This window comes from Canis aureus, chromosome 4, assembly GCF_053574225.1.
Source record: "Canis aureus isolate CA01 chromosome 4, VMU_Caureus_v.1.0, whole genome shotgun sequence".
Lineage (NCBI taxonomy): Eukaryota > Metazoa > Chordata > Mammalia > Carnivora > Canidae > Canis > Canis aureus.
In genome coordinates, this window is record NC_135614.1 from 72447897 (window position 1) to 72470009 (window position 22113).

The following is a 22113-nucleotide window of genomic DNA, read 5'->3' on the forward strand; positions in this document are numbered from 1 at the left end:
CACTGAGTGATGAAAAACAATCAGCCGCTTTCAAGCCAGCAAGATTTTGACATTGGCAAAATTTCTCTTAGACCTGTCCAGGCAGGGCTATACTGGGAACCAAAGCTCAGTGGATGGAGCTCACCAACCTGTCAGCTATAGAGCTTCTTAACTCCCCACTCTTCTCTCACCCTGAGGACCAAGAACAGAGGAGTAATGGGGCACAGACCTGAAGTGGGCAGGCCACAGGAGAACTTCCTGTTCTTGGCCCCGCCAGCCCCTTCCTGCCCAGGTAATTTGGCCGACTGAGAACTGGTTACACACAGGCATGAAGTCTGTCCCCTCAGCAACCTGTCTTCATATCATACACTTTTGTCTCATTCCCAACTTCTGGCTCCTCCATCCCAGAGTACTGCTATGTGATTTGTCAAGCCCACTCGTGTATGATATTAAAAGAGTTGGCAATACATTATTTATGCTGATTTTAAAAGGAACCCTATTCCCAAGCAAAGTGCAAATGAGAGATAACAGTTTTGCTTTTTCTGAGGGGATGTTTGCATTTTCACAGAATATCAAAGCAAGAAATGAAGTAAATAGTCTAAGATGCAAATAGATGGCTTTCAACAAGGGGTTCATAACTTGGATGCACATTAGAATCTTGTGTAAGGGAATTTCATAAAATATCAATGCCTGGGTTCCATCTCCACAGATTCTGATTCACTTGGTCAGGGCAAGGCCTTGGCATTAGGGTTTTTAGAAACCCCTAAGGGATTTTTGGTGTGCAATCAACATTAGGAACTAGTGATCTAGAGTGTCTAGAGTAACAGAGTGTAACCTTGAAACTGGAAGGTGAAGGCTGGTGAACACTTGCAGGGAGGGTAGTCAGGAGGAAGATGCTGTAGCTAGGACTGCTCAATCGGATGGGAGGCTGGTCCGGAGCAACACTTCTCAAACCTAATATGTACACTCTCTTGGGGTCTGATCAAAGAGAAGATGACAATTCAGTAGGTCCGGTGGGCTCCTGAGATTCTGCATTTCTAACAAGCTCCCAGATGATGCCCAGGCTGCTGATCCAGAGGTCATAACTGAGTAGCAAGGATCTAGATGATCTTGAAGATCCTTCTGATCCTAAGAAGCTCTGATTCTCTGAACTGAGACCAATAGGACTGGAGAGGAGAGATTAGTCCAGAGAGGGGGCCTGAAGGCTTGACCCACAGAGTACTCTATTTGCCTAGCCCTGAAATGATGATGAACAGGTTTGTCTGGAGCATAACTCCCTCCTTGTACAGTCAGAGGAGTCAAGTTGCTATAGACCCAGTGGAGAAGCAAATGTGCTAAGGAAACATTTCAGAGGTCAAAGGGAACCAAGGAGCCTACTCAACCACTCTTCTGAGTAGACGTGATGGAAGCTTGGAAATCCAGGCATCAAAGTAAGGTATAAAAAAGTAGGAACGGGCAGCCCGGGTGGCTCAATGGTTTAGCGCCTCCTTCAGCCCAGGGCGTGATCCTGGGGACCCGGGATCCAGTCCCATGTCAGGCTCCCTGCATGGAGCCTGCTTTTCCCTCTGCCTCTCTCTCTCTCTCTGTCGCTCATGAATAAATAAAATCTTTAAAAAAAAAAAGTAGGAACAAGAAGTGGACATAAGATATTTAAGGATATCAAATGATTTCAAACACTTTATACTTTACATTTTAAAAATTGTGAAACCTTATTTGGACAAAAGCACTAAAGATAAATGTAGTAAATGCATTCACAGGAAAATCATACTAACTTTAGGTGAATTGATACATTAGATTGGGATGATCTGTTCTTTAAAGCAATTTTTTAAATTATTTGAAAATATTGTTTTTATTCTAAAGCACTTTTTAAATCTCTCAGGGATTCAAGAAAATGTTTTTCCTTTTGATATTCTTCGTTATCAAATATTCTGTCAAAAGGGAGTATCACCTTCGGGTTGTTGGTTTACTGAAGAGATTCTTATCTGTGCTGAGACCATGACCATGCACCACGACTGGATGAAGATGCGGCTGTCAATTGCAACTGGAAAAGAAGCAAAATCTAGAATCAGAAAGAGTATCCTCACAGAACTTCTGAAGCCAGTGATTTTACAAAACACCAAAAACCTAACTGCCCAGTAAGTGAAATAACTTTCAAAGTCCTCTGGTAGTCTTCAGAGTGGTCTAGAGCAGTGGTTTTTAAACTGGTGTCTGTGAACCCCAGGTGGGGTCTCTGAGACCTTTTCATGGAGTCTTTTCATGGTTAACACTATTAAGGTGATAATTAGGTGTCATTTTTGCCTTTTTGATTTGCATGAGTCATGAGTATAGGGTGGAGATTTCCAGAGGCTGCATGTCATGTCATATCACAACAATGCAGGAGCAGGTGGGAGAACCCAGCTCTCTTCTACTAAACCTGATGCTAAAGAAATGTGCAGAAATAAGAAACAATGTCATTGTCACTAACTTTTTATTTTGAGAAACATAGTTATTTTTCACTAAAATATACTATTTACATGTACATGTAAGGGGTTTACTTAACTACTTTTTAAATATTTTGAAAATTTCTCAGTTTTAATTTTTATGACCGTAAATATCAGCAGATATAACCCATGTAAACAAAAGCTCTTTGCTGTCTTCAATAACAGTTAAGAGTGTAAGAGGTCCTGGCACAAAAAAAAAAAAAAAAAAAGCTTTGGACCATTATTACTCTAGGACCTTGTTCTCAAAATGTGGTCCATGGACCAGCAGCATTGGCCTTGTTCTCAAAGTATGGTTCACAGACCGGAATCTTGATGCCACATCAGACCTATTGAATCAGAATGTGCATTTTCGCAAAGTCTCCAGGTGATTTTGTGCACAATTAGGTTGAAAAGCACTAGAATATAGCTTTTACTTATTCAGTCAATCCTAATCCGGATACCATACAATGATGTAAAATGTAGACTCTTTGAATTCCATCTTAACTACTCCTTAGCTGAATAAAGTTAGGCAAAATCCACAGCCACATTGTGCCTCAGTTTCCTCATCTGTAAAGTGGGGGAAAATAACAATACCTAGCTCACAGAGTCATTATGGAGATAGATGAACATATGTAAAGGTGTAGAACGATGCATGGGCTATAATAAGCATTCTGTAAATACTGAGTGCTTAGTGGAGTTTCCTAAAATTCTAGTTGCTATTTCTCCTTCAGGGAGTGTACAGATCAGTGAGAAGACAGATTCCCAGCAACTGCCATACAGTGAAGCCACCAGTGGACTCCTTATGTGTTCAAAAAGGCAGTGGGAGCCCCGGGCCTGCCCTAGGAAGCAAAGGATTTTACTTGAAACTCCAAGGATGATAGGCATTTTCAAATGAACAAGTATGGAGTAGAAAGTAGCAAGGGAAGAGGCAGAGAAGCCAGGGAGAATGTGATATGATTGAGGTACCATTTTCCTTCCCATAAGTCTTCGAGTTCCACATATGAGGAAACTGAGGTTCAAAGAGCTTCAGTAAGTGGCTCAACATCACTGGGCTAGTAAGAGAAACGGTCAGGTTCCAGACAGAGGCAGATGGGCTCCCAAACCCATGTAATTTTCTACTATGTGAAACAGCCTCTGTCCATGATGACAACACTCAGAGATTTCTGAAATTTGTTCTATGGCTAATAAGTGACCTATGTGTCCAAATGTTCTAGGTCCTCTATTTGGTGGGTGCTGGGCTCTATATGCCTCCCTAAATCAAATCTATTCATTGTGCTGTTCAAATCTGGATGGAGTCCAATCAGGAAGGGTTTATTTGCCAGACAGAGGAATCCAGAGATCACCCTGTAAACTATGAGGGAGCCCTGGAGATTTTGCAGGGAAGCAGTGATACTCTAATTTCAAGATTATAAAATTTGGTCCATTGGATGTTGTGGCAAATTACATTCATGCAAAATGGTATCATGATGAAGATCTTCTAGGAAGGCAAGAAAAAAATACCTCAAAGAACAGGAAACATGAGCTAGACCCTGCTAAAAGTGCACCAGCATCCACAAGCCGAGGGCTTGGGCACTTTTCTCAAAGGAGAGCTGAACTGAGGAAGACTCTTGGTTAAAGTCTACTTGGGGATCTGGGGTTTAAATTGATCCTTATACTTCTGACCATGGTGCCTATGGTGGTACTCAGCGGGGGGGGTGGGGGGTGGAGAGCATTAAGATGGGCTATATCTGCACACGTTCCTTTCCTCTTTCTCCATGGAACTGTGACTGAACCAGTTGGAAAGCCTCAGGAAAAGCCTTTGGCTGCCCCTCCACAGCCTGATCCCACACCTTTCACCCTTCAGAGCAAACTGAAAGGGACCTTCCCTCATGTAACTTCCATTAGTGGCCGCCCAAAGGGATAGGGCCTCCCCCACTGGCTCTGAAGGGGCAGTTGTCCAACCACATAAAAAGGAAGCAAATCAACACATTTGGGTAAGTAAAGTAAGGAGGAAATACCCATATTAAAGGCAAAACTATAGGGACATTAAAAAGATTAGCGGTGGTCAGGGGCCGTGGTGGGTGGAAGGGATACAAGGGGCACAATGTATTTATGGGGAAGATAGAACTATTTTCTATACTGACTGTGGTTACCCAATTGTGTGTGTCAACTTTTCTTAGAGCTGTTTACTATATGTAAATTATACCTCAATTTGCCTGACTTTTTAAAGCTTGCATTATTATTTCTTTTCTATTTGTAAATTTGCTCTCTGTATTTCCTTCACATTCTCTCATAGTTAATATTTCTTGCTTGCTTAGTATTTGTCAGGTACAAAGCTAAATGTTTAATGTTATATTAAACCATTTCAAATTGCAATTTTCATTGGTCAAGAGATGGTCTCAAATCAGCTATTTCATGTGCTTTAAACTTAATATTTACCACAACCCTTAATAAATACCACAATAAAAAAAAAACACAATATTTACCAATGAAGATACTATTATTATCTTCATTTCGGGGTACAGAATGAGGCTCAGGGTTGTTAAGTAATTTCCCCCAAACACAGTGAAGAGTAAAGCCAGTTCCAAAAAATATATGTGCTTATGGAACAAAGTGGCAAAACAGTTTCCAAAGGAAAAAAAAAAAAAAAAAAAGACTCATTCACAATACCATCACCCAAAGTGATAACATCTTGGTGTATTTTCATCAAGTATTTTCCTAAGCATTCAACAAAAATTATTCTGATGCTTTTTTTTTTAATAATTGAAGAAGAGAGATACAGACATTAGATAACTACAGTGGAGTTATAAATGAAGATTTTTGTCTTATTTCAGCTTGCCGGGCATTTTGATAATTGAAAATCAGTTTAATGCTATTTTCCGCACTAACAGTTTTAATTTTTACAATTCATCTTCTCCTCTCCTCACTTTCTACCCCTTAATGGTGGAGTCAACGTCACATATTTAAGATGGCTATTGATAATTATCGTGAGTTTCCAATGCAACGGTAGCACTTAGAAAGAGCCTGAAAATACAGGTGTCCATGTAACTAATTACCACATGAATTTATCTCAAGGGCCTCCTTATCATCTCCCTCCTGTGAGTCATTGATAACTTGCCCGCTCCAGATGAATTCACTGTGTCAGAAATAGAGAAAGAGCATTGTAGAGTTAATTCCAGCTGCCAGAGAAGCTCAATAAGCCCCCAAGAAGCTTTTGAGAAATCAAAAAACTCTTAAAAAGGTCTTTAAAAGTAGTTTTTCATGTTTGGCCCAACAGAGTGATAATGCTTCTTTAAAGATAGCGGGCGTATGAGCCAATCAATACACTATTAAGATACTGACAGCACTGAGATAGGATTACATGGTGAAGAAATTGTGAAACCTTTAACTTTTCATTTTCAGCCAGAAGAATTGAGGGAAGTGGCTTTTTTAAATTTATTTTTATCTGAATAGCCTTAGGTAATACAATTTTTTCATTTCAGATCAGGAAGTTCACCCTCGGTCCACATATAACCAAGGGACCAAGTTAACTCCAAATCTTTTTTGTAATGTGACTTTATCCCCAAGTCTGGTACAGCTTCCTGGTTTGGTGGGAAATTACAACTACTTAACTCATCAAGACTTTTTCCAATTATTGCCCTTATTCCATTATTGAAACAATAGAAGCTTAGCCAGATTAACTTACAAAGTAATCTGGTTGCACTCACACATTAATTTGAGGTCTGAAACACTTCCTGAGTAGAAGTCCGTGGTCTATGAGAGATTTTTAAGGCTGGAAGGATCTGTCGAAGTCATTGTATTCCACTCCTAATTTTATAGATAATAAAACAGAGACCTGGAGAAGTTGACTTAAGACCACACAGATGGATGGAGAATAGTGGAGTTCAAAATCATCCTAAAACCCCAACCCATAGAAGAGACTAATGACTTTCTGCACTAGGTATACCTTCGTCATTACTTTGGGGAGCTTTAAAAACCCCTGAAGCCTAAACTGCACCTCAAATTAATTAAATTAGACTCTCTGAAATAGGACCCAGGCATCAGAGTTTTTTTTAAACTTTTGAGGAAAGCCTGATGTTCGTTCTCCCAAGTGCAGGGAACCATTGGGTAGAGCCTCTTCCTATTTTGAGTTGTTCTTTTTTTTTTTTTTTAAGATTTTATTTATTTATTTATTCATGAGACACACACAGAAAGAGAGAGAGGCAGAGACACAGGCAGAAGGAGAAGCAGGCTCCATGCAGGGAGCCTGATGTGGGACTCGATTCCAGGACTCCAGGATCACGCCCCGGGCAGAAGGCAGGCGCCAAACTGCTGAGCCACCCAGGGATCCAGAGTTGTTCCTTTTTTATTTTTATTTATCTATTTTTTTTAATATTTATTTATGATAGTCACACACACAGAGAGAGAGAGGCAGAGACATAGGCAGAGGGAGAAGCAGGCTCCATGCACCGGGAGCCCGACGTGGGATTCGATCCCGGGTCTCCAGGATCGCGCCCTGGGCCAAAGGCAGGCGCCAAAGTGCTGCGCAACCCAGGGATCCCTTGTTCCTTTTTTAAAGTCAGAGTATCCTCATTATTAGAAGCATTGGACATGCATGCTTTTGAACATACTCCAGGTCAAATTTTGTCCTTTCAATTTTAATGACATGTGGAAGTCATTAGTACTATTTTACAAATATTTTTAGCTCTCTATATTCCAAGTACTTGGTAGGATTACACTTCCTGGCCCCTTGTGATTGAGTGGGGCATGTGACCCATGTTGGTGAATGAGTTGAGAACAAACATTACTGTGGGCTGAAGCACTTAATTGCTGGTCCAAACCCTTCAACATTCTGATTCTGTCTGTCACAATAATTAACCATGTTCCACAGAGTGGCAATTCTGTAATCCTGAGTCCCTGAGTGAAGTCAACACTCACAATGGATATGTTGCAAGGGTGAAAAATAGATCTGGGTGTTTTTTTTTTTTAAGCCACTGAGATTTTGAGGTTGTGTGTTGCCACAGGATAACCTAACCCATCTTGAAAGATTCACTAAATAATCTTAAAGTTAGTATTATAGGAAAAAGAATTTTTTTAAAACATTTTTTATTATTTATTTATTTATGATAGTCACACAGAGAGAGAGAGAGAGAGGCAGAGACAGACACAGGCAGAGGTAGAAGCAGGCTCCATGCACCGGGAGCCCGACATGGGATTCGATCCCGGTTCTCCAGGATCGCGCCCCGGGTCAAAGGCAGGCGCCAAACCGCTGCGCCACCCAGGGATCCCAAGAAATTATTTTTTAAATTAATTTTTCTCCCCCAAAATCAGTATTTAAGATTTCATTGTTTTCCCCTTTTCTACTGAGAATGGATCTTAAATATTTAATCTCAAACTCAAATTTTTGAAAGTCTTGCCTTGTTCCCAACACCAATAGTGTTATTTCCATGTATCATCAAAAGTCAACTAAAAGAATCACACAGAAGATTTCCAGATGTTCAGAAATGAAAAGCTATCTTTAAGAGACTTTACATCTTTTCGACACACATATGAGGATTTCTCCTAACAGTACTACTGTTGTAATATTTACCAGTGGACTCACACTTGAACTTATGTTTGTCTTTTTACACTATTAAGTTGTTGCTTTAAAGTTGTTTAGAATTTTAAAAGTCTCCAATGGGGCCACTTGTTTGCTATTAGAATCCAAACAATTATATGACTTATGACCCAAGAAACTGGCAGACAATCACTCTGGGGCCTGGAGAGAAGACCTTTAACTTACTTCTTGAGCTCAAATCTTGATATTCTTATTCCTGAATATAATATCTGCCTCCTTTTTTCTTCTCTAGATATTTTGGTAATAACAGAGATCCACTGGAGCCCATGTATAAGAAGGGACTGTCTTGGAAGAAAGGCTCCAACTCAACCTGTAGGTGGAAGAGGCAAAATGCACCAGCACCATCTATGGGCTTAATCCAGCCAAGATGGTATCTTAGGATGGGGAGAAATACATTATGGGTTACTGAAGGTCAGAGCCGTGGGGATAATGGCTAAGAAAAGGCTGCAGAGACACCACACCAGTTCTAATCACCCCTCGCCAATTAATAGTAAGCGAACTTCCCATGCAGCCAAACACAACTGAGAGAACAATCCAGCATTGTAAGGGTGAAGTGGGGGTGAATCTGTTGACCTAATAATGAGCTTCTTCCTCTTCTAACACGTATGCATCTATGACTAGCACTGGAGCCTTGTTACACTGTGCTATAGTGATGGGCCTCTAACTCAGGGTGGTCCTTCAAAGGCTTCTTTGACCCCGCAGGTCTCATTTTATGTAGTTGATGAAACAGATCTATTTCCAACATTTCCCTTCATTTCTTTGATTCCTCTGGGAAATTCTTTCCCACCCCTAGTAACCAATCCTGCAGGCTCCACCACTTCAAGAGTAAAAAAATGTGAAGAAAAGAGGTGTATTATGAAGCAGTCAAGAACTTTCTAAGAATGCTATTTTTCTCTGAAGAGGGAATACATTTCTATTGACTGAAAGTTAAAATCTGCAGTTTGCTCCAAAAATATGATCCATCAGTGGTGACTGGGAAGTTACTGGAGTATAGAGGAGAGACTATCACGTTTGGAAAATGAAGGGCTTCAGATTCAACCAATTCTGCAACTGTGAGAAAATGACATATACTTCCAGACTTCAGGTTTCTTATCCTGTAAAATGGGGTAAAAATAAACCTACTGTAACTTAGCTACTGCATTGGGGTCCATTTGGATAATATAGTTTTCAAAACTTAGGCTTAATATTGTTATTGATATAAGGGTATCTGAAGGTTTAATCATAATCACTAATGAAAATGGGTTTTGAGAAGCAATAAAAGGAAATATTATGATGATGGCTGTTTATTTTTAAAATTCCAAAATTGATAAAGTTCTGGAAAAGTATGTTAGTTTTAATAAATACTCTGATTCTATTACTGCCACCCTAATAGGATGTGCACATTTCAGGGGTGTCATCTAGTATTTAATAAGTAGTCCATACTTCAGAGGCTGTAAGCACTTCAGCTATCTTTTCCCTGATCCACACCAGAGATTTTGCTAAGTAGAAAAATATATATTAGTAATGGGTTTGCATTGCCAAAAATACTTAATATACGTGGATTGGTTAGTGCAGAGGTCAGAAAACCTGTTTTAAAGAGGTTTGATGTTATCTCTGTTTTTGCAGGTAAATGGCCTCTGTCACAATACACTCAACTCTGCCATTGTAACACAAAAATGAGCCACAGACAATATGTGAACGAACTGGCATGACTGTGTTCCAATAAAACTTTATTTAGAGGCACAGACCACATTTGGCCTATATGCCATAGTTTGTCAACTGCTAAGCTAGAATAGCATAGAAACACTGCCTGTCCTTGAATGGAAATCACTTAAGGATAAAAATTTCTTCACTCCTTAGACTGTTTCACAAGGTTGAGTTCTAAAATAGTCCCAAGCCCACCGCTGGCTTGGGGATTCAGTTACCTGATGGCAACTACAAGGTTAACAGCCCTGTTTCTACTATGTTATGGCATTTGCCCCAAATGTGCCATTTAAATGGGGAGTAATTGGAGTATTTAAAAGGGCAAAGACCTGAAGTCACTGCATGCTCTCACGCCTACTTGTCAATAACTGTGTGGCAGCCTAATCTGTCTGAGTCTTGCTTTTCTTACTTGCAGCATGATGACAGGCTTGGAGATCTGTAGTCCTCACCTACCTCTGATGATGGATATACATCTAACATGAATAAAAGAACCCCAAAACTCTATGCTGCCAAATTGGCTTAGAACAGTTCACAACAGAAGAAGAAAACAGACAGAAAGGAGACAGTATCACCAATTAAGGGAAGAAGAACTGATTCTAGAGAAAGGCAAAGGGCAAGCAAATAGCCCTGCTTCGTGAAGTCCTAACAGCACAGTCTTCCGTGTCATTCAGAACCCAGTCTTTCAGTCAAAGATGACATTATCTCTGCATGTCTTTGTGGCTGGAGAGACCACCCCCAGATTTAACAGCCCTTTCAACTCAGTGGAAGACAGTTCTTTGACTTGGGGCAGCAATTACTTTTACAAAGGTTATTATTGTTGGCAACTTTGCTGGTATGTGGTTAGAAAGATCTCCTCCTTTCCAGCTGTTGGTCACCGAGCAGAATTTCCAACAACCCTTTTATAGGGCTTGTAAGGATTAAGTGGAACAAAGTATGGAGGCCTGGCTTTTAGTAAACACTCTATAAATGTGAGGTGTTTATTATCACCTCCCAAATATCAAATATAATGAGGCTTATGTCCCACAGAGACCTTGGACTTTTTTTTTTTAAGTCCCTGGTCTTCCCCTTCTGACTCTGTTCACAGAACCCTATAATCTTAGGACAGAAAAGGGCATTCAAGACCATCTAACAAAATTCCTTCATTTAATTTTGAAAACCTGATCCCTGATTGGTGACAAAGTTTGAGGAATTTCCTTATCTATACATCCCCATATGGAGAAATAAGCCACATTAATACTTAAAGCAGGCTTTAAAGTTATGTAGCCAACAAAAGGGAACAAGAACACATTCATCTATTTCAACCAAAACATGGGTCAAAAAATAGGTAAAAACTACAGGAAAATAAAATATGGAGTAACTTTGTTAATAGTTCAACTTACTGTAATATAAATATTTCAAATAAAAATACTCTTTCCTTCTTCCTCTAGGACTGAGGAGCCATCCATTTCATGAAATAATTTCTGAAAGCATCATGCAAAGTTCATTCAGTCAACAAATTCTCATAAAATACCTACATTATTAGGTTTTCCTTATAATGTTAGGACTAATTATAAATGCACAACTCTCAAAACTGTATCTCCAGTCATAATCAGCCTCTCTCTTTGCATTTCCATTTCCCCAGTTGTAAAGCAATGACCTGGACTTCATTCATTCAATGAATATTCTTTGGGCTCCTATTCAGGGTTAGTCATAGTTCTGAGCCTAGCACATGCAGCAGTGAACAAGGCAGACATGCCACTGCTCTTATGGAGGTGATGTTCTGATGAACTTTCCATAGTGAGTAGTCCTTTGTCTAAACATGTCAAAACCTAAATTCGTTTTGATTCCATAAACAGTCATTAAGTTCGTACCATTTCCCAGCATTTTCACATGCATCCTCTCTTTCTCCCCAACAACAACCCTATAAAGTGATCATTGCTAACCTAATTTGTCCAAAGTCCCACAGTTCTAGTAAGTGCTGGAACCAGAACTCAAACATAGATCTTCTAATTTCACCCCATGTGGGGTCAATCTCAGTCTCTCTCTCTCTCTCCCCACATTTGTACAGTGATCTTTTCCAGGTAGTTGTCCTTCCCCAACCTGTGCATTTGCTAGGACCTTCAACCAGGCTGGCCTGAATTCTAAATGTCGCTGGCCTACCCTCTCATTCCTCTCATTCTTCCCCCCTCCTCTAAGGCCCACCATCTCTGCATCTTGTAAATTTGCAATCTCTAGGTCTAGGCTATTGTATCAGTTTGGCCCAGAGAGGCCAAACAGGCTGCTGGCTCGGTGCATCACGGGAACTCTCTGGAGGAAGTTTTCCCTAGTGGAGGAGTCCAACACTGGTCAATGGAAAGACATTATTATGTAACTGTAGTCCTTCCATTATTATGTAACTGTAGTCTTCCTATCAGGTTAAAAAATGCCTCTATCTTCTGCTTCTCAGTATTTGGTTAATAGGCACTCTCACATGCACAAAATGGCATTAAGAGGACAATCTATTCACGGGAACATCGAAATAGCAAAAGACTGAAAACCACTGAAAGGTCTATGAACAGGGACTGGTTAAACAGAACACAGTACATTGGTAAAATGAAATAATACACAGAAAATGGAGGAAGTTCCCTATGTATTGATATACAAAAATCTTCTAGACAATGTTAAGTTTAAAAAAAAAAAGATTCTAGGGCAACCAGAGTGGCTCAGTGGTGTAGTGCCGCCTTCGGCCAGGGTCTGATCCTGCAGACCCCATTTGAGTCCCATGTTGGGCTCTCTGCATGGAGCCTGCTTCTCCCTCTGCCTGTGTCTCTGCCTCTCCCTCTCTCTCTCTCATGAATAAATAAATAAAATCTTAAAAAAAAAAGATTCTAAAGAGTATTTATAGTATAATATTACATTTGTGTGGAAAATGAATATATACATGTTTATTTAAATACGCATAGAATACTTTTGAAATGACATACGGATGACTCTTGAGCAACACAGGTTTGAACATTTATACGTGGATTTGTTTTTTTTTAATAAATCCGGTACAGTACATGTATTTTCTCTTCTTTATGATTTTCTTAATAACATTTTTTTCTAGCTTACTTTATTGTAAAAATACAGTATATAACAATACAGCATACAAAATATGGGTTAAGCTACTGCTATCAGTAAGCCTTCTGGTCACAGTAGGCTATTAGTAGTTAGGTTTTTGGAGTCAAAGTTACACTTGGATTTTCAACTCCATGGTGGGCGGAGGTCAGCCCTAACTGCCTTGTTGTTCAAGGGACAGCTTATATAGGAAATGGGTAACAGTGGTGGCTTTTAGAGAGGGAAACTAGGTTTCTAGAAAGCAAGGGAGAAAGAAAGGCTTTTTTCACTAGATGATCTTTTATGTTGCTTGGACATTATAAGCATTATATTATCTATTCAACAATAAATTAAATTATTTTTAAAATTTAAAAATGAGATGCCCCAAAGAGATTTGGGCAGCTCAAGAACAAAGCCAATTTTAAGAGTGTTAGATGCTTCCTGAGGCTCAAGTGTTGAACCTAGGAATGCTTGTTAATGGTGTTTTGTTTGTCCATATGCCTCCACAAAAGGCGAGAAGTCAAACAGTATCGGTGCATTAGCTACTGATAAATAGACTGAGGTTTAAGAAGAATTGCATATGCTACAAATGTGATTTGAATTTCTATAACCATCAACCTCATTAGATTTATAAACCCATTGCTCTCCAGTAATGTACAAGTGAATACTTAGAACATCATTAGAAGCCCATTAAAATAGAACCACGGAAAAATATTTTCTGGTTAAACAAACCAGGAAAAGCAAAGGAAAAAAAAAAAAAAAAAGCAATTTACAGCTGAACTTATAACCAGAAGCATATGCTTGGCCACTGGCAGTCAATCTCCTAAGTCATTTAATTACTGAATCTGATGACCACATCAAAATTTCTTTTTGTTTTAAAACCAACTTTAAAAAATAAATACATATTTTTTAGATGCCATGGCTTCTGCATTGAAAGAAGCATCAATCTGAAAAGAAAACGAGAGAATGCTGTTGAGTGTTCTACAGCCCCCTGCTCCAAGCCCCCTGGGGCAAGAGCCGGTTAGCTGTCTTTTCATGAGACTGTGGTGTATGTAGGCAGATGCGACCCCACACCAGCGTTAGGGACAAGCGCCAGTTCCATTGTGCCCCTTCCCAGCCTGGACTTGGCTATGGATGTAGGGGAACTCAGTCTAAGAATGCTGGGGAGCGAAGTGCTTTCTTTCTGGTGGGGTGCAGAGAGCCCTCACTGAGGACCTCAGAGGTGAAAGCCCAGGAGCTGGCTGCCTGCCAGTTAGATGCAGAAAACTTCCAGAATGTTAACATCAACTTGAACATCAACGTGAACTTCCTCCCTACTTATACTACGAGAGCGTACCAGGTGTAGGCTGATCGCTGAAACAAGCCGTTCACATCTGTTATCTTGCACCCCTATGGCAGTTTGATGTGAACTGTGGGAGAAGCCTGCTCTGAGAGTCATCTGGGACCACAGGGTCCTTCTATCTTGTGACCCCACCACCACCCAGGCCAGAGACTCAAATGTTTTCATGTGATGGAACCCACTTGGCAGCCTGATGAAGCTTAAGGACCATCCCCACCTCACTGCCAGGGAGGCTGGGACAGGCAGCCCCACTGGGTGTCCAGGAGGAAAGGGCAAGGGTCTGAGGAGGGATTACACAATCTCTACCACAGGAGACATGGTGATTCAAGAGGGTGCAAGAAAGTCCTGAAATTGCGCATGCTGTAAGTTTCAGAAAGGAAACTGTCTCCTACAAACAAGACTCTTTTCTAGATACTTCCATTTTAAGGGAAATGGTTTCTTTTTTTTTAAGATTTTATTTATTGATTGATGAGAGACACAGAGAAAGAGAGGCAGAGACACAGGCAGAGGGAGAAGCAGACTCCATGCAGGGAGCCCCATGTAGGACTTGATCCCGGGTCCCTAGGATCATGCCCTGAGCTGAAGGCAGACACTCAACTGCTGAGCCACCCAGGCGTCCCAAGGGAAATGGTTTCAAACAAACTTTTTTTTAGAAAAGAATTTATCCCAAATTTGGTAATTTAGATACCAAGAAACCATTTTAGAATCTGAGTCCTAGGACAACAGTTCAGCCTCTGAAGACTGGTTCAGTTAGGGTTGTCCAATGCTTCCTGCCCTCCTTGGGCTGCCAGGTCTCCTTTTGGTGCTCCTGACCTGCCTGGGACTTTGGCAACACCTAATGGTTTTTATTTCTTTCTTTATGTATTTGAGAGACAGAGAAAGAGAGAGGGAGGGAGAGAGGGCACACAAGTGGGAGGAGGGATAGAGAGAGGGAGACAAGCAGACTCTAAGCTGAGTACGGACCCCCGCTCAGGCTCTATCCCAGGATCCTGAAATCACCACATTCTGCCGAAATCAAGAGTGAGAGGCTCAACCAATTGAGCCACCTAAGCACCCTCTAATGGTTTAAGTGAAAGAAAATGTGAGGATCACAGAACAGAGTGGACCACAGTTGTTTCAAAGACTGAATCTGAAGCTTTTATTTTATTCTCACAATGGGGAAAAAGATGTGCTTTTAGTCAAACTCTTTTGCATTCTGAATGTTCAGTGATTCCCTCTATCGTGGACAGAGTGTGATTCTGACCTCAGGAATATTTATGCATACAGCTAGGGCCAACACCTAAGAATGGCCATCTGCTCTGGGCATTAGGATTTCAGTCCCCAATTAGCCCGCATTAAAACGTCGGGGCTTCATCCTGCAGCAAACACACTTGCTCGGTTGCCAGTAGACAGACCCTGTGTCCTGCCTCTTCTCGGCCCCCAGTGATTCTCCCCATTTTCCTGGGCACTGGAAGACAGACTTCAGCAAATCTATCCACAAGTTTGTTTTCACAATTTCCAAAGCTGGTGCATCTTCCACAACCCTGACAAATTATAAACCAAAAGAATTAACAGGGAAACTGTGATGAAGGCCTGCAAGGGATGTGGGCTGGCTTCACTGGGAATCAGCAGCCTTCAGCCTCAAATCAGTATTTGGAGCCATTCAAGAGCCTGCTGCCAGCGAGGGGCTCACTCAGCTGAGGCTGACTTCTCCCCTCCTGTGTGATGACACACATGGAAAGGGACAGAGTGGCCTCTGGGAAAACCACCTCATTCTGTTCCCAGACTGCAGAGAGACGCCAAAGATTTGGACACGTGCGTGATAGCTGCGGACCCTATCTATTCTCAGAAAGCGTTTAATTCTCCAACCATGCTCTTCTGAAATGATATCAGCATCAACCCTTACTAATGAGCCCCCTGACATGGGGTTTCTGCTGGAGAGTAGAAGGAATCACAGCCTCCATAGCACCAGCATTGATTGATAGCATTATTTATTCCATTGCAGCAGTGTCCAGAATAATACAAAGAATGAGAGAGTTTTATTCTTTGAATCCTTCTGGGAATTCAAATACCAGCTTATTCAGAATTCTTTGGCAAACCAAAGAAACCCCCGTAAAGGCTAAATGGATTTCACTTAATTATATACTTATTTATTTTATAACTCTATTATCTGTATACCTATAGGTTTTACTTAATAACTATATGGTTGCCTGTTACTAAGTTCAGAGCCTACAAATCATTCCAATAACATTTTTTCAGAAACTTTAGTGGAAATATTTTCTTAATTCTGCATCAAGTAGGCGATGTTTGCAGACAGGGAGCCTCATTTTCCCTGAAGTCATTAGAAAGCACGGCAGACTTATATTTTAAATATGTATGAAGCATATATGTTGAGCACACACAGAATATGCTGTACCAAACCCAACTCAGACTGTCCTGGATTTGGAACTTAGGTCAAGGTCAAATACCTGTGCCTCGTGTCTGGGGCCGGCCAAGGGTGGTAGGTGCACAGTGCCTGGCTGTGTGTCATCTGGACTGGCCGTCTCACTAACTAGCATGAAGCAATACTGTGTAAATAGCCAATTCCCAATTACTCAGGAGCTCTTGTTCAGCCATTGAATTATCCCAAACCTCTGCTCTGTTTTCCTTCTCCCCTCATCAGGATTAGCCCCAGAAGGTGATGATGTAATCTGCGATTTTACCTCTTTAAAAAAGTTTCGGTGGGGCATATAGAAGAATCTATTGGGGGTGGGGGAGACAGAGCGAGCTGTTAGCTATTTATTGTGATTATTTTTGCTGAAATCGATGCGTTGCTATAGCCAGTAATCAAATGTTTCCCATATGTGCAAAACAATTCCCAGTCCTCAAAGTACTTTCTTTCTCTCTGCACCTCCTTTTCTCTCTCTCTCTTTGTTGGCCCACTTCCTTCCAAGACACAGAGGTGCTACAAATCAACAAATTCAACATCTCCTTTTCATTTCATTGAGCATTTAGGTATGCTCACATACACTTTCTAATTTGTCCTTATATAAAATAAAGATTTCTTTATTTTTCTAACGAGGCAGTGGAGGATCAGAGATGCTAAGGAACCTGTCCAAGGCCACATAGCTAATAAATAGCTGAGATTAGATTCAAATGCAGGTTTTGTGATTCAGACACTGTTGACTTCTGTCCACCAGGGCTGCTCCACCTCAAATAGCATATTCTTCAATGTGAGCTGCTGGCTAATGGTAAGGGGCCAGGCCTAGGTTACAGAGCACTCACCATCCATTGAGAGTCTGGAAATAATTCAGAGATGTAGAAATGAGACAAAAAAGCAAATGCAGAGGGGAGCAAGTATGTTGTTCCCTTCGGCTTGGGTGGAGTAGGGAAAGTCGAGGCAGAAATCTACATGGTGAACAGATATTCTCTGGACTTGACAAAAATCCTACGCTAAAGACCACTGTCCCTTGACATTTGCAAGTTTTGAGGAATACTCTATTCCTGACCTTCCAAAACCTGCAAACTTACAGGTGCTTATTTATGAGATTATGGGCTTAAAAAAATATCTACAAGATGAAATGAAAGTAATTAGATGGGATCATATCAATTACCCAGCCTTGTGTTGGGCACATAGCAGACGCTTGGAATGAGAGCGGCTGCTACTGCTGTTGCGGGTGTTAGAATGAGTCTGCTTTTCTCCTGATTATGAAACAGCTGAGCTATATTTCTTTACTTTGCCTCTGATACAATACATATAACACTTGGTCTGAAATTGTAGATCTCATTATTAAAGATAAGTGCAGTGATGGATGGTGATAACCGAGTCAGCCTTCATACCAAGTCCACTTTGATCTAGAATACGCTATAATCCCAATGCTTGGACACTCCCACAGGGTTGCTACTAAATATATAACTGGATTATTAGAGAAGTATGACTACACAGCCAGAGAGAGTCAATGAGCTATGCCAAAGAGTTTATTTTCTTTCCTCCCTCCTTCCTCCTTCCCCTGCTTGTCTGCCCCCAACCAGGAAGGCTTACAGTATGTCACACTTAAATACCTGGAAAGATAAAACAGAGAGCATCTGTGAGCAGTAATCAGATTTGTTTATAGTGGTTTAGTTGGTGTTTTGTTTCTCAATCCTCTCATTGTTTGATGATTGCTGTCCCCATTGGGATTTAAGGGTTGAAAGCCACTCCCCACAAATCTTCCCCATGCCTGAATTTCCTCGCTGGGGATTTCTTTTGGGAACTGTCTTCTCTTTTCCCAGAACTCTCTTTAAAAAGGCCAACAGTCCTGGGAAAAGTGACACTTGAGCCCATGCAGCTTGGGATAGAAAAGTTTATTGGATGTTTTCTTTTTTGACCTGAGTTATCCAAGTACTTCGAGAAGGTTGAGCAAAGGAATGAGGAGGTGAAGAGAGAGTGAAGAATGTTGGGGAGGGAGAACTTCTAAAGATAAGCATTATTTACCTCACCATTTGCTCAGGACCAATCTTAGCTCCGAGTTCATTAACTCTGCAATGCAAACACCTTCCGGTAACACCAGCCTGAACCTCTGATCCTCCTGCAGACCAGCTGACCTCTCCAAACAGGCTTTCCATGAGGATTATCACAAGTGGCTCCAGCCAAACTCTTCCATCTTCCCACACTAAGTCCACCAGCCCGCCACCTCTACGCCTGCTCAGGCTGTGGCCGCTCCCATCAGTCCCAAGTTGTCCTGTTCCTATGAAACACCCAGCCTCCATTTGTGCCCTGGATCTGTCCTCCTTCGCTGTCTCAAGAGCTTTGCTTCTGTGGTTCTTTTTCCTCCTCCACCTTCTTTTTCCTCTATTCATTTATTCTCCATTTATGTAAATACACTGTCCTCTTTCAGCTCTCCTCTGTGGCTTCCTTTGCAGCTCCATCTTTTCTACCAGTTCTCCAGACAGACTGTCTACTGCCTCTACTCACTTCACTTTCCTAACTGCCCTTCTCCCTGACCTCATCCAGCCCCAAGACTTCAAGCACCATCCCAATGCTGCCAATGCTCATATCGACATTTCCAGCCTCCACGCATCTCTTCAACCCCACACTTAGCCTCCCTTGGACCTGATGTACCTGAGTGGGGGACTAATGGGTTCTGAAAAAAGAACTATTGATTTCGGCATCTCCCCAGCCCCAAGTTACTCCTCCCTCCATCTTAACCATCTCGGTAAGACGCTCTATTTTCCAACCAGGAAATCAAGGAAAAAAGCTAAGAGAACACTTTTTTTTTCTCCCCATGGCAAATCCCATGGGAGATCCTGTCACCTCTCCCTCCATAACATATCCCAAATCTATCCGGTTATCTTTATCTCCCACACTGCCACCTTTGTCCACACCATTACCATGTTTTTCCTAAAATAACCTCCTACAGGCTTCCAGGTTCCACATCTGTCTATACAACCCATGCTTCATGATGTCAGAATTATCTTTATAAGGGATGCCTGGGTGGCTCAGTGGTTGAGCATCTCTCTACCTTTGGTTCAGGGAGTGATCCCAGATTCCCGGGATCGAGTCCCGCATCGGGTTCCTTGCATGGAACCTGCTTCTCCTCCTTCTGCCTGTGTCTCTGCCTTTCTTTCTGTGTCTCTCATGAACAAATAAATAAATAAAATCTTTAAGAAAAAAAAGAATTATCTTTATCAGATATAAGTAGCACCATCTCTTCTCTTAAAAGCCCCAAATAGTTTCCCATTGTACTTAGAATAAAATAAACTCTGTATTTTGACAACCAGGGCTGCCATAAAAATAACCTAAATGGATATAAAGGAAAAACACCTAACTCAGCAACCGAAGTATAGACAATAAGAGATTGTCCCAATGCTGACAGAGCAAAAATTGCCTGTCCCTTAACTCAGCCATTACAGCTGGGTGACACAGCTTACTTAATCACAGACTGCCTCATGTTCTATCTGGGCTTCCTCACATTGTGGAGGCTGGGTTCCTAGCGTAAGCATACTGGAAGGTGTGAATGCCAGGTGGTAGTGCTTTGTTTTTATGACCTAGCCTTGGCAGTCACAAAGTACCATTTCTACCATACTCTGTGGGTCTGAGCTATCACAAATTCCTGCCCAGATCCAAGGGGAGGAACCAAAGAACCCACATCTCAGATATAAAAGTGGCAGCCACATTATAAGAAGAATATGCGGGATATGATAGACAGATGAGTGTGGCCATTTCTGGGAAGGACAATCCGCTGTTCATGTGGTTATGGTGGTTATATTACCTTACATGGACAAGATTTCTTTTTTTGTTTTTTAAGATTTTATTTATTTATTCATGAGAGACACACACAGAAAGGCAGAGGGAGAAGCAGGCTCCCCACAGGGAGCCTGATGTGGGACTTGATCCTGGGACCATGGAATCACATCCTGAGCTAAAAGCAGATGCTCAACCACTGAGCCACCCAGCTGTCCCCAAGATTTCTTTAGTAAAGTTGTTCCTGGTTCATATCCTGGGAGTAAGAAAATGGTAAATTCTTTAGCATGACACACAGACTAGGTACTCTGCCTCCCAAACAAGTGTGCGAACTATTGGTGTTGCCCAATTGTTTGATGTTCTAATTGACAGACCAGAGGACTAAAGAGAGGACTGTGATCACCTATTGGGGGATTGCCTAAAGCACAGCTATTACCAGTCTCTTTCCCTCTCTGTCTGTCTTCAGGGGCCATTCCAGAGCAAATAAAATTAGAGTGTGATGCTAAAGGGAGATAGGGCAAGTACTGGGGTGACACTGACGTGTGGGATGGACTTAGAGGAAGTTTGGGGTTACTTAGGTTTCCCCTTGACATGAATCCAGAAGAGTTTTGTGTGGCTCTGGAAATGGAGCAAGTACAGGATGGGCAGAAAGGGACAGGGACTGGAAGGGGAAAGCAAGGCACTGTTTCTCAAAGTGTCACTGACAGACGAGCTGCATGAGAATCGGGATCACCTGGGGTGTTTGCCATGACGCAGGCTCCTGGGCCCCTCACCATCTGAATCAGAATCTCTGGGAGTGCGGGCCAAGAAGCTACCATATCACAGGCTTTCAGTGTGTTCTTATGCACACTAATATTTGAGAAGGACTGATATATATGATGAAACTAACTCTGGTTTATAAAATTGAGCCTGGCTCAGAACTATGAAACCAGCAAAGGGGGCATGAATATCTGTGTGTCACCAGGATGAAGCTCATCAAATACAATGGAAAGATACTCTAGCAATGAAAAAGAAATGAAGATTTAAGTTTTCCCCAAAATAAAAACATAATTTAGGGGAAGGGACTAATTAAATCTCAAAGATTTCAGTATGTAGCCTCAAAATGTGATTCAGCAGTATTTTACAGCCTAGTTGTCATTGTCTTTTTAAATAAATGCATCTTACCCAAAGGGTACAGTTTGACTTCAAAAACTCCCTCCATCTACTACTTCACAGAACTCAACAGGAGAAGGAACACATCTCTTTCTGTGACATTCAGCTGATCTGCACATGCAGGAGTCAGGAAGCACACATTTCCACAGAAGCCTGAACATGAAAGGCCAGAAGGCTATTTGTATTGGGGGCACTTATGATACAATCCCATTCTGCTTTGCCCCACCACCCAGCCATGGTTTCCATTAATATCTTCTCTGAAATCCTTCATCATCAATGGCTTATTGTTAAAAACTCTCTTCCTTAGCTTCAGGCCACTTTTACCAGAAGGCTCAGTGTCCCCCTGCCCCCAACCAAGCATTCCTTTTTTTCCTGACTACTAAAGAATTAACTTCCTGATGATACGCAACCATTTTAAGGATGTGGAGACTCTCTGTCCACACCAATGGGATTTGCTCCTTAGGTCTCACTGGGCTGGTAAGAGACCCTCGCTCATCTAATGAACACCCCAAAATGTTACAGAGACTCCCAGAGAGCTTTGCTCTAGGCAGCTAACAATCTCCATGGCAACAGCCATCCAACTGCTTAACTTTTCCAGATAAGTTTTCTCTCCCTGGGGAGTGCTGATGCTGGAGCCTATATTATTAGATCACACTTTGCTTTCTTATCCCACGTATATCATTTTAAAAGA

At 41.4% G+C, this 22113-nt stretch overlaps 1 long non-coding RNA gene across 1 annotated transcript in view; it reads right to left on the reverse strand.

The window, feature by feature from the left end:
• Positions 1-1909: 1909 nt before the first annotated feature.
• Positions 1910-22113, reverse strand: part of LOC144311942 (uncharacterized) — a 122080-nt gene continuing 101876 nt past the window's right edge. The window contains exon 5 of the long non-coding RNA XR_013377416.1: positions 1910-2020. This is a non-coding gene — a long non-coding RNA (uncharacterized LOC144311942). The remainder of the gene's footprint in view (positions 2021-22113) is intronic.